Here is a 7,174-nt window from a genome sequence, read left to right on the forward strand (position 1 = left end):
GGTCTAGCCTATAACCGCCTCACATACTTTACTGTAAATTTCTCATATTAACCATTAGGAATATAGACTAGTACCGCAATACGTCTTAGCTTTGCGGGTCTAGCCTATAACCGCCTCACATACTTTACTGTAAATTTCTCATATAAACCATTAGGAATATAGACTAGTACCGCAATACGTCTTAGCTTTGCGGGTCTAGCCTATTACCGCCTAACATACTTTACTATAAAGTTCTCATATTAACCATTGGGAATGTAGACTGTACCGCAATACATCTTAGCTTTGCGGGTCTAGCCTATAAGCTTCTAACATACTTTACTATAAAGTTCTCATATTAACCATTGGGAATATAGACTGGGTATATAGACGCTCGGCCACGGTGGTACCTTTGAGACAATTTGTTCCGATAACAATTTCTTCCGAATTGCGCAGTGGCAATATCGTAACCAATGAAGAAGGCCTCTCAGGTGCGATTATTGCTAGTTGAAAGCTGAACTATAATATTTCATTTGGATACGACTTTGGGACCAAAACTTTTATTCAAAGTTCAAAATTCATAAACCTTCCAAAAGTAGGCTCTAATGAAAATTGCCCAGGGAAAATAATAGTTATGCAAACTGTTCGTTGCAACAAATTTTCCAAGTCTACAGAAAATTTTAAGAGAGAAAAAAAAGAGTGAAAAACCGATTTAAAAACCTTGGTACTTTCATTTGGTTGATGCTGTGTAAGAAGGATGTTTCCGCTAGATTTTTTCGTTGTCAGGAAAAAAAAAAAAAAGAATTCCGGGCTGAAACGGATATTTAGGGTGAAAACTGAAAATTGAAAATCTACTTATCTTGAAACTTCATTAGAGAAAGTAAAAAAAGCGAAGAAAAGCGTGATTTCATTTCCGTTATCCGGTAGTGCAACTTTACAGGATAGGTTAGAGTTTATTTGTCCATAACTCTTAAATGGCTCCATTGAAAGAAAAAGGAAGTTAATCAACACAGTGCCTATTTTAATCTATTTTTTTTTAGATTGTCTTTCAACTTCATATTGACGAATAAGAAGTGAATATGTTTAAAAATTTGTAGTTTTTGGTTTTTCGAACTTTATGAATTGTATTACAGGAGGGATAGACGAGTGCATATCACCTGTTTTGTAGGCCACAATAACAAAAGTGCATACAACCAACAAAAAAAAAAGGTGGGGTAAATTATTAAATAATCCCACCTGCATCAATAAATATTAACAAAAGAATGGAAATGTGCATTAAATAGTGCATTATTATGTCATATAGAATAAATTAAAAGGTGCATTCATGTATGATTCAATTTTTCTATCTGCCAAGGTCAACAACACCTCTAAAAATTATTGTAAAGCTACGAGATCTATGATCTATTATGAAACTTAATTAAATTGTTCTTTTCGCGTATTGGATAATTTATACTGTTTAAATTAAAATTTTCACAAAGTTATTGTTGGAATTCGATGAGGCTACGCCCCTTTAGGTTGTCGCCTACCATTTGTCATCTTGTTCTCCATTATCATGCAACCTACCCAGTTGTTCTGATATATTTATTTAGTTTTGCATAATAAATATGACAGAGTCGTAATTTTTTTTTTTTTTTTCAGGATTTGCAAAATGTTAATATTTTTATTATTAGAAGTCAATGGACTCGAAACCTTCGTGTTTTCTGTTGTTGTCGTTTTTTCGAACAAAAAAATAATTAAGATGCGTTTAACTCGTTCAAGTATTTCTTCACAAGCCCGTCCTTCTTTAATTCTAATTTACAAAGTTTAATTTCTGTAATAATGAAAGCAAAGACATTAAATGGAAGAGCTATGTATTCAACTGCAATATACTTCCTGTGCTGACCTATGGATGCCAAACTTGGTCGACCACAAAAGCAATAGGGAAGAGAATAGAAATTTGGCAAAGAAGCGTTGAAAGGAGCATGCTAAGCATAAAGAGAAGAGACAGGATTAGAAGCCAAATTATAAGGGAAAGAACTTCAGTGAGAGATGCCGCTCGGTGCTGTAAGAAGTTAAAGTGGGAGTTGGCTGGACATTTGGCCAGAACGGATACCCACAGATGGTTACTGAGTGGTTACCTTTAGAGGGAAAAAGGAAAAAAGGTAGAGAGCGCAAAAGATGGTCCAGACGAGATGAAAAAAGGAGAGGGAGTCAGCTGGATGAGGAAAGCGGAAGACAGAGCCTACTGGAACAAGAAATGTGAGCAGATGGAGAAATCGGGGAACTCTTATTCTTAGATACGACTAGTCACCGACGAAGGACCAAAACTCCCCTATGGGAAGGCCTACATATTTACAGCAGAATGGTTCAGTGAACAATGATTTAATCAGTGTAGTTTTATTTTGTCTTATTTAAACTGAGCGATGGATATTTATTTGTCTTATTATTCTCTTTTTCTGTAAAATATGTAAATAAAGGCTTATTATTATTATTTTCTGTAAACCCCTCTCTTACTCATTCTCTCTCACTCCCTCTCTCTACAGGCAATAGCATTCTTACAGTTTATTGGTCCGTCTGTCCAATCCGAAGCTACCAATAATAAAATGGAAAAACAAGGTAAACGATCAAATTTAGTGCCTATTTTGAATTAGGAGCCATCTTGGGCGACAAGCTAGAGAAAGCTATTTTTTGGGTATACACTGCCGGTCAAAAGTTTAGGACCACCTCAATTTTTTGAGAATATTCGATATATTTTGGAATAAATAACACAAACTAACATTGTTTTTCTACAATGAAACTTTAATATATGTTAACAGAAGTAAACAGTTCAATATACAAGGGGCAATATTTATATTTTGAGCCTAATAATAAAAAAACAGTAATTTGTCATTGAAAATGACTTTATTCACTTCTGCATGCGTTCCAACCACTTGTCAAAGCATTTTTTCCATTCCGCTTGAGACACCGCCAAAACATGGTTTTGAATGCATCAACGGCTTCTTCTGCCGACGAAAATCGTTCTGTCCACGTAATTTATTCTTGACGTTCGGAAAATAAAAGAAGTCATTTGGTGCCAAATCAGGACTGTACGGCGGATGACCCATTAATTCGATTTTTTGAGTGCTCAAATAGTCGGTTGTTAGACGAGATGTGTGACAGCTGGCACTGTCTTGATGAAGAATGATCCGACGGCGCTTGTTTGTTTTCCTTATTTCATCGAAGACTTCCGGCAAACAAATGGTTGTGTACCATTCAGAATTGACCGTTCTACGTTCCTCTAAAGCAGTGGTTCTCAACCTTTCTAATGCCGTGACCCCGCAATACAGTTCCTTATGTTGCGGAGACCCCAAACCAAAAAATAATTTTGGTGGCTACTTCATAATTGTAATTTTGCTACAGTTATGATTCGGAATGTAAATACCTGATATGCATTATGTATTTTCAATGCTACAAATCAAACATAATTTAAATATAGTGATTAATCACAAAAACAATATTTAATTATGTATTGAGAAATATTTATTACTAATAAATAAATAACATTAACGGCCATAACGGCGCGCGTTCCAGCTGAATAGCGCTGCTGCAGACGGTAGCGCGGCTTCTCAGCGGCTAAAGCCATCGGAAATATGTATTTTCCGATGGCTTTAGACGACCCCTGTGTTTTGATCGTTCGACTCCCGCCGGGGTCGCGACCGACAGGTTGAGAACCGCTGCTCTAAAGGCACTGTTGCCACATGACCAGTTTTTCCGAAAAAAACAGGCGACCTTTTGTTTCGAAGTGCTTCGAGCGCGAACAACTTTTGTTGGATTTGGTTCATCTTGAAACACCCATACTGCTGTCTAGTTTCCGGCTCATACGCATATATCCATGATTTGTCGTCACCTGTTACAATCTTATACATGTCTTTTGAAGCACCGCCATTGTACGTACGCCTACCGTAAGTGTAATTAGGGTTTTGAGTGATTAAAACTTATTAATTAATATAAATAACAGGTGGTCTTAAACTTTTGAGCGGCAGTGTACGTCTGTGTGAGCTAAATATCTCGAAAATTGATCCTTATCACCGGAAACTGCAGCTTTACATTTCTATTTGATCACTACCCGAGGAGCAGATGGCATAGGCTTCCTTGTGAGGTAGCTTTTAACTTTAATGTACGATCACAAACTGGTTTAATACTAGTGAGAAATAAATATGTCTCAAATTTACGAAGTTCTAAAAAGAATTCTGAATTAGCACTCCCTTTTGGAATAATCGTAAGAGTATTTCTGATCGAAATTATAGATTTTATAAAATTAAGAATACAACAAACGCATTTTAAGTATTTGTAATACTGTCTAAAGTCAAATTCATTTCTATTGAACAATTCAATCACGATTACATAATGTTTCGTCTCAGTTTTAACTCCTTTCTGTCCCCCCAATGTATGCTAATCGCATCGCACGCATCGACCTCGGCAGTTGTCGTGCTTACGACAACCTCCGACGGCTCATTGCTCCGTTTCAACCGTAGTTCAAGTTTGTCGTCCGAATCGCTCTCCGCCGCCTGTCGTAACGTTTCTTCCGCTGGCACTCGTACTGAAGTGCTTTCCGTTTTCCGCTATTCTCGCTACACCGCATGTTCACCGCTATAAAGTGTACGAGTGTTCAGTTACTACTCTTCTCGTTACACCGCAATTTCTAGTGTTAACCCGTGTACACTTCTATTCGTTACACCGCATGTTCACGGGTACGCAGTTTTCCGCTATAACTCGTTACACCGCAATTTCTAGTGTTAACCCGTGTTCACTTCTATTCGTTACACCGCATGTTCACGGGTACGCAGTTTTCCGCTATAACTCGTTACACCACAATTTCTAGTGTTAACCCGTGTTCACTTCTATTCGTTACACCGCATGTTCACGGGTACGCAGTTTTCCGCTATAACTCGTTACACCGCAATTTCTAGTGTTAACCCGTGTACACTTCTATTCGTTACACCGCATGTTCACGGGTACGCAGTTTTCCGCTATAACTCGTTACACCGCAATTTCTAGTGTTAACCCGTGTTCACTTCTATTCGTTACACCGCATGTTCACGGGTACGCAGTTTTCCGCTATAACTCGTTACACCGCAATTTCTAGTGTTAACTCGTGTACACTTCTATTCGTTACACCGCATGTTCACGGGTACGCAGTTTTCCGCTATAACTCGTTACACCGCAATTTCTAGTGTTAACCCGTGTTCACTTCTATTCGTTACACCGCATGTTCACGGGTACGCAGTTTTCCGCTATAACTCGTTACACCGCAATTTCTAGTGTTAACCCGTGTTCACTTCTATTCGTTACACCGCATGTTCACGGGTACGCAGTTTTCCGCTATAACTCGTTACACCGCAATTTCTAGTGTTAACCCGTGTACACTTCTATTCGTTACACCGCATGTTCACGGGTACGCAGTTTTCCGCTATAACTCGTTACACCGCAATTTCTAGTGTTAACCCGTGTACACTTCTATTCGTTACACCGCATGTTCACGGGTACGCAGTTTTCCGCTATAACTCGTTACACCGCAATTTCTAGTGTTAACCCGTGTACACTTCTATTCGTTACACCGCATGTTCACGGGTACGCAGTTTTCCGCTATAACTCGTTACACCGCAATTTCTAGTGTTAACCCGTGTACACTTCTATTCGTTACACCGCATGTTCACGGGTACGCAGTTTTCCGCTATAACTCGTTACACCGCAATTTCTAGTGTTAACCCGTGTTCACTTCTATTCGTTACACCGCATGTTCACGGGTACGCAGTTTTCCGCTATAACTCGTTACACCACAATTTCTAGTGTTAACCCGTGTTCACTTCTATTCGTTACACCGCATGTTCACGGGTACGCAGTTTTCCGCTATAACTCGTTACACCGCAATTTCTAGTGTTAACCCGTGTACACTTCTATTCGTTACACCGCATGTTCACGGGTACGCAGTTTTCCGCTATAACTCGTTACACCGCAATTTCTAGTGTTAACCCGTGTTCACTTCTATTCGTTACACCGCATGTTCACGGGTACGCAGTTTTCCGCTATAACTCGTTACACCACAATTTCTAGTGTTAACCCGTGTTCACTTCTATTCGTTACACCGCATGTTCACGGGTACGCAGTTTTCCGCTATAACTCGTTACACCGCAATTTCTAGTGTTAACCCGTGTTCACTTCTATTCGTTACACCGCATGTTCACGGGTACGCAGTTTTCCGCTATAACTCGTTACACCGCAATTTCTAGTGTTAACCCGTGTTCACTTCTATTCGTTACACCGCATGTTCACGGGTACGCAGTTTTCCGCTATAACTCGTTACACCGCAATTTCTAGTGTTAACCCGTGTTCACTTCTATTCGTTACACCGCATGTTCACGGGTACGCAGTTTTCCGCTACAACTCGTTACACCGCAATTTCTAGTGTTAACCCGTGTTCACTTCTATTCGTTACACCGCATGTTCACGGGTACGCAGTTTTCCGCTATAACTCGTTACACCGCAATTTCTAGTGTTAACCCGTGTTCACTTCTATTCGTTACACCGCATGTTCACGGGTACGCAGTTTTCCGCTATAACTCGTTACACCGCAATTTCTAGTGTTAACCCGTGTTCACTTCTATTCGTTACACCGCATGTTCACGGGTACGCAGTTTTCCGCTATAACTCGTTACACCGCAATTTCTAGTGTTAACCCGTGTTCACTTCTATTCGTTACACCGCATGTTCACGGGTACGCAGTTTTCCGCTATAACTCGCTACACCGCAATTTCTAGTGTTAACCCGTGTTCACTTCTATTCGTTACACCGCATGTTCACGGGTACGCAGTTTTCCGCTATAACTCGTTACACCGCAATTTCTAGTGTTAACCCGTGTTCACTTCTATTCGTTACACCGCATGTTCACGGGTACGCAGTTTTCCGCTATAACTCGTTACACCGCAATTTCTAGTGTTAACCCGTGTTCACTTCTATTCGTTACACCGCACGTTCACGGGTACGCAGTTTTCCGCTATAACTCGTTACACCGCAATTTCTAGTGTTAACCCGTGTTCACTTCTATTCGTTACACCGCACGTTCACGGGTACGCAGTTTTCCGCTATAACTCGTTACACCGCAATTTCTAGTGTTAACCCGTGTTCACTTCTATTCGTTACACCGCATGTTCACGGGTACGCAGTTTTCCGCTATAACTCG

General features: G+C 39.9%; 1 non-coding gene across 1 annotated transcript; it reads left to right on the forward strand.

The window, feature by feature from the left end:
- The first annotated feature begins 420 nt into the window (after window positions 1-420).
- On the forward strand, window positions 421-555 carry LOC141455043 (U4 spliceosomal RNA). Its single transcript, XR_012459114.1, has one exon. It is a non-coding gene; the product is annotated as a U4 spliceosomal RNA (small nuclear RNA).
- The last annotated feature ends 6,619 nt before the right edge of the window (window positions 556-7,174 follow it).

Source organism: Rhodnius prolixus, unplaced genomic scaffold (genome assembly GCF_049639745.1).
Source record: "Rhodnius prolixus isolate KJV_2025 unplaced genomic scaffold, Rpr scaffold_15, whole genome shotgun sequence".
NCBI classification, from domain to species: Eukaryota; Metazoa; Arthropoda; class Insecta; order Hemiptera; family Reduviidae; genus Rhodnius; species Rhodnius prolixus.